General features: G+C 39.3%; 1 long non-coding RNA gene across 1 annotated transcript; it reads left to right on the top strand.

Annotated features, from left to right (window-relative positions):
- Positions 1-2,554: 2,554 nt before the first annotated feature.
- On the top strand, positions 2,555-4,984 carry LOC136241072 (uncharacterized). Its single transcript, XR_010694142.1, has 3 exons — positions 2,555-3,104; positions 4,340-4,411; positions 4,923-4,984. It is a non-coding gene; the product is annotated as an uncharacterized lncRNA (long non-coding RNA).
- The last annotated feature ends 1,537 nt before the right edge of the window (positions 4,985-6,521 follow it).

Here is a 6,521-nt window from a genome sequence, read left to right as displayed (position 1 = left end):
TATGGTATAACAAAGGATATAGGGGATGTGGTAAGTGTCAACTAGCTACTATCTAGTTTTGTACATGTTTACAGCTGTGTGATACAGTGGGATCTCAGTATTCCAGACCCCACTTACATGTATCTAACCGAACTACAAAATATGACTGCTCTATTAGAGTAGTGATGCATGTTCTATTAGGGTAGTTGAAAATGGCTGTTATTTTTACCTATGTTATTATTAGGCTATTGACCTATACACAGTTTCACACTTATGACACACTTAATTTCAGTTTCACACTTAGCTTCAGACTTATGGATCATCCCTGATCCCAAGGCGTTCAGATAACTGATGTTCCACTTTATAATTAATGCATAATAGATTCACATATTTATACATGCAGGTCAAACGATGCGATGTCTGCCAAAAAATGAACAGAAAGCTTGATATTGTGACTCCGGAGTTGCATCCAGTGCCAGTCAAATCACCATGGCACCACATAGGAATAGACTTTATTGGACCAATTGCTCACAAGCAGGGGCGTAGCTAGCCAGAAGGTGATAGAGGGGCAGGCATGCCCCCACAAAACACTCAAAATCATTCATGATTGCAAAAACGGCTAATAACCCAATGGTGGGCTAGCCAACATACGGTGTTGTATTATTACAACCTAAATAACTAGCTACGTAACTACTTCAGTACTGACTGCTTCCAATCGAGGTAGCTATATTCGTCGAGCATCTTCGCACGTGCCACAACCGTACTCCAACAAATTCATCCACAGTCCAGCAGAGTTAATACTTTAGTGCAAATACAAGTTACTTTACGTTAGCCACAGCCTGTGCTGCAGTCCCAGCACTCTGCTGACAGGATGACGTATTCACTCACTTCACTCGGCGAAATTCAAATGCCATGTATTGCACGAAATCCCACCTGTCTTGCTATCAGAACTTGTAAGCTTGACTGATCCACCTGACTGACTGACAAAGTAAAAACAGACCGCACTGCCGTACGTACAAAGATCCAGTGTGATTGACTCGATAAAATTAACTTGGTAACTACATTTATTTAGCTAACACTTTATCACCTCGTAGGCAGTAGGTTCGTAGCGTCATCTGGTTCCCTTTGTCACTTGTGAGTTGTGACTCCTGCCGCGGAGAAGCGGGTCACTCTTTTTAGATTCAAAAATGTTCTATCACGCGAGTAATCTAGGCTAAATATAGAAGTATGTCTCTAATATTTTCGTTCGATGGATTCAAGAGCGAATTGAATGTTGTGTGTGCGCATTCACTAGCAACCCCTGTTGATACCGCGTAGTAGTGTACATAATTTACAGTCATTTGCGTGCCAGTTTAATACTGGTAAACTTGTGACGAAGGTTTAAAAAAAATAATTTAGCTAGTGATGGGAAGGCAAATGCCCCCCCCCCTTGCCCCCCCTTAGTTACGCCTCTGCTCACAAGTCCCCCTGTGGTAGCTACAGTGTTTTTTTTTTTAATTTACACTTACACATTTCTTGTTTACTAGGAAATTGTTACATTTTAACTATCAGTGATTATTTCACAAAGTGGGTGGAAGCATTTGCAACTCCCAATAAGACTGCAGTTGAAGTTTGCAACAGTTTATTCAAGGTGCATAATAGCATAACCTACTGTGTAATAATTATCCCATCCAAAAACAGCTTATAGCTGTAAAAAAGTGCGCGTCCAAGTAAAGCAGAGTTAACTGCGACAAAAAGTAATGATATCATAATGCGGCCATGTACGAGGTGTGCAAGTTGTAAAATTCATATTAGCTAATCAGATAATACAATGTTATTGTTAAAGTGTTAATGAGAACTATGTGCTGCTAGTTTATAAGTGTGTGAGCATCTTCATAAATGCCACACAAATTTATTTCTCAATAAAGCAATGTGTATAGATTCTCTGATAGCAATAAATAATTTGAGTTTAGCCACCTTTCCTTTGTTCGTAGCATTGCCGTATACAGGAAAGGCGGCCAAACTCAAACTATTTATTGCTATCAGAGAATCAATACACATTGCTTTATTGAGAATTAAATTTGTTTGGCATTTATGAAGATGTTCACACACTTATAAACTAGCAGCACATAGTTCTCATTAACACTTTAACAATAACATTGTATTATCTGATTAGCTAATATGAATTTTACAACTTGCACACCTCGTACATGGCCGCATTATATCATTACTTTTTGTCGCAGTTAACTCTGCTTTACTTGGACGCGCACTTTTTTACAGCTATAAGCTGTTTTTGGATGGGATTTCAATACTTTTTGTTAGAATAAGCAATGCACTGTTGATAACAGTAGGTAAGTTTCCATGGTTTTGACAGAAACCCCCGATTACAGTGACAGAATATTAAAATATAACTGTAATTTTAGTGGCCAGGGCCGCCCACATGGGGGGGGGGTATTTTCCCCCTGCCCCAGCCCAAAAGGGGCCCCTTGATTGCCTGTTTAAAGAAAGATCTATATACTCTAATAGAGCAGTCAGGATCTAGACCCTTCCTTGCCCCTGGGCCCCTCTTTAACTCTTTTCCCTGGGCCCTCTAATTTCTCTGGGCGGCCCTGTTAGTGGCATGCAACTGCAGTCAACTAACACCCATTTTAACTAGTAAACCCTTAATAACACTTTGCCTTTCATCTTGTACTGCATTAAAACGATCAAAATACTCTATTAGAGCAGTCACAAAATAGCTGTAACACTGCAATCAATATTTAGCATAGTTACAACTTCTGCTTAGCATTGGATTGTATAGTTTAAATTACTAGCTACTTACAGACTTTACAATATAAAAATATGGCACTTGTAGAAATGTGACTGTTCTATTAGAGTATCTCGATCTACTTCAAGCATTGACTAATTCAAGTGAAGAAGCTACGCCCCTGCCAAGAGATCTTGTGAAATGAAATGAGAATAGTAAAGAAAAGGCAAGTATGTACAGAGACAATAGAGGGGTGCGTAATTATGTCCTGTTGTAAATAAACGCCTTTAAAATTTATATTACTACTAAATAAGCGCACCAGAATAGGCTTGTGAGGCTGTTGTCTCCAAGGTTGTCTCATTACTTGTCTTTTCGTGTTGAAGGGATTTAGTCACAATTGGTGAGTTTAATTATACATGTATTTGTGTTGTAAAACTTAATTGTAAAAAGGCGATTAGCACATATCATGATAAACATGTATTTGTCACAGTAGAGTCTCTCACGATTATTAGACATTGGACCAGGGTAAAAATTTACTGCTATATTTAGAGGTTGTAGCATTTGTATATCTTAGTATCTTAATAAATAATCCTCCATGATCACTAATCACTAATAGTACAGTGAAAGCTGGTCATTATTCAGGCCGTAGGGACAAAAATTTTCTGACCTAGCTTTTTAAAGAGGTGGCTGCATTTTGCGCCTTAAAAAAGGTAAGAAGCATACTGTTCTAACTGGCTATAGAGATGGATTTAGTGTGTGACAACGTATGAGACAGTGAGTGCTGGCAGCAAGGGGACAGCCAATCTGTTAGAGCACCAAAGGCACTGCTTCAGACTTAGGCAGTTGGCTGTCAGCCCAAAGTGTAAAAAGTTTCACTATTGGCCCTTATAAGCTCCTGATGAAGAAAGTGATGAAGTCATTATCCATAGGATATATTTTTCACATAACACAGCATTCCAGTGGTTTAGTGGTGACCACAACACTGCCTGAGTTAAACTGTGGTGAGATTTGAGACTACCGGAAGCCCTGGAATGCCTTCAACACATGAAATACCAAATATCTAATGCCTGGCTTTCATCCACAGTGGACCTGTCTTGGTGGCCACTTGTACAGAAGGGAAACAGCTGCCACACAGTCTTTTGAGTGAGAAGCTAGTTTCCACACCCCTTAATTATCAATTTGTAAAATCTTGAGCAAAATTGTGTGTACAAGCAAGTGCGATGTTGTGCATTGGCAGTGCCATGTATATGGTTGCTGCCTAGCAGTGACACATCACAAGTGTTGAAGTCACAATGTGTTACTGTATCATCCATCTTTGAATGTGTCATTTTGTGTATAAAGCAATCTTCCACAAGTGACCTGCAGGTTTCAGTGTATATTGTTAACCATTAATATTGTTCACCATTGTGAACTGTATGTACAGTGAAACCTCACTTAGCAGCCACCTCTTTAATAAGACCACCTCATTATATTGGCCACCTCTAGTAGATCCCAAATATAGCTAAGCAGTACTTTATGACCTCGTTCATAAGGCCACCTTGTTATTCAGGCCAAATTTTTGGTTCCACAGCTGGCCATATTAATGAGGTTTCATTGTACTTATGTGAATTTTTATTTTTCGTAACTTTTCTTCAGGTTTACTGATGGGCACTATGAAGCATTGTTGACTGGTCTGTACATAATGTGGTGACTTGAAATGCTAAAACAGTACGTAGCATGTCTTGTATGTACATGTAATGTGTTGTAATGTGTCCACACATCCACACATCTTAGAAATAAATATAAATGTATTCTCTATACTCAGTTCCATTGTGTCACTGGGTCATAAGTGGGTTGAGTATGGATCATTCAGGACATTTGGGTCACATTTTGTCCTGGCCAAGTGGATCTCATCCACTGACAGAATATACAGATCAGATCATGTGTATAAATTACGGTGGAACTTGTTTATTGCCACCTTCACTCAATAAGCAGGTAACAGTGTATAAATTCTCAATTGGAATTGGCTTTTCAAGAGAGGTTGTCTTTCTATACTGGTGGCCATTAAGACAGGTTGTACTGATAGAGTGTACATACTATAGAGATGCAACAATATCCTCCACTTAGTGTTGTTTGATAGTGATGCAATGGAGACTATGTATTGTTGCATTTAAATACTATGCTATTATATTGCAACTCTAGCACGTATTTATAACAGGAATGTTTGTTAACTGTATAGACATACTGGAGCCACACCCACTCATCTGGATTCTACAAATGGAGTCATACCAACTTGTCATCCATCATACTTACGTGTTACTCCCATTGTGCTTTGATTGGATGAATATACATGCCATCATGTGAGACTTGTTACCATGGCGGACCACTGGAAAACATTTCATAGCTGTTATATTACAGTCATAATTGTACAATTCTTACATTATTGTTGTGAAAAGTGTTTGGCATTCATGTGTCCTCTGTATGTTGTAATTACATGTATAATTTTTGTGTGGGGGTGCTATAAAATGTAATAATGCATGGTGACAATTGGCTAGCTACATGTGCTAATTACTCGTAGCTTGTGTCAAAATCTGGTAACCGCAGTAGTATTGTGTCATTCTTTAAGCCGCGCCCTTAGAGGGACAAATTACGTCAAGGTGGGGGCGACTAAATTTGTTAGGCCCCTATTTGGTGATTATTAGTTTCTCATCCACCGCCCGCATTCTTCTTAAGCTACCGCATGGTAAGCCATTATTTACTCTGCGCATGCTCAAAAGAACACGTGATACTAAACTGTTATAATTTTTGTTAATGAACGCTACAATGCGCTATATATCACCAGGAGAACTGTTAATTGTTTTCCTTGGCAAATTGCTGCAGTGCCAGTTGCAATCGTGCTCTATCGACTTCATCAAAGCAGGCTTTCAGTTGACTGTCGAAAAATAGTTGACGATCACGAAAATTAGAATCAGCTGGTGAAGGAAATGTTTGTAGTAAGAAAGAAAGACAATTTGGACAAGGTCTGTACATCAGTGTGTTAATATTATAAAATAATGGCATAATGGTAATACCCTCCCGCCCGCATCATAATAATTAGAAAGGCTGGATGAGAAACTAATAATCACCGAATAGGGGCCTTAAAAACGAACGATGGTATGCAGCACCATAGATTATATCTGTGGACTATAATCTATGGCAGCACACTTCTTTGTGGCTTTATGCACTGATTAACTACATAGAGCGCCAGTTCATCAATACCCAGTGACCGCAGTTGTGCTCTGCGTCATTCTTTAAATTCAGAGTAAAATTCTTAGAGAGCAAATTACGTGGGGGCGACTAAATTCAAATTTCAAACTAGCCATTCTCGAAAACATATGTTTCAATCTAAACGAAACTTTTAGAACAGTTTAAAGACACATTGCCCTACATGCCAAGCGAGTATTGCGGAAAACAACAATCTGGGTTTTGTATTTGGCCTCTAGGTCGACTGAGGACGACTGAAACTTCGTTTGGTGCTGAAAGTACGACTGTAGGCTAATCATGTATGGTGAAATCGATGATGTGAATCTTGAGGCGATTGAGTGAATACTGAAGCGATAGCAGGGCAATCAATGTTTGGAATGCACAAAGGAACGCAAGGCATACACCTGCGGTTGCGTCTAACCGCATGCGATAAAAAAAAAATGAAACTTCCCCTTTGATGTCAGCAATCTCGATCACGAAACAATCGGTATGGATTTGCTTCACTGCTTGTGTGGTAGTTACTAGTGACACGATGAGTTCAACTCTAGAGTTTCAGAGGGATAGCGTAAGTGGCGGGTGAGTTACAGGACGGCCG

Source organism: Dysidea avara, chromosome 12 (assembly GCF_963678975.1).
Source record: "Dysidea avara chromosome 12, odDysAvar1.4, whole genome shotgun sequence".
Taxonomy (NCBI): Eukaryota; Metazoa; Porifera; class Demospongiae; order Dictyoceratida; family Dysideidae; genus Dysidea; species Dysidea avara.
Note: the sequence above shows the minus strand (reverse complement) of the source record. Positions and strands in the feature narration are given on the sequence as shown.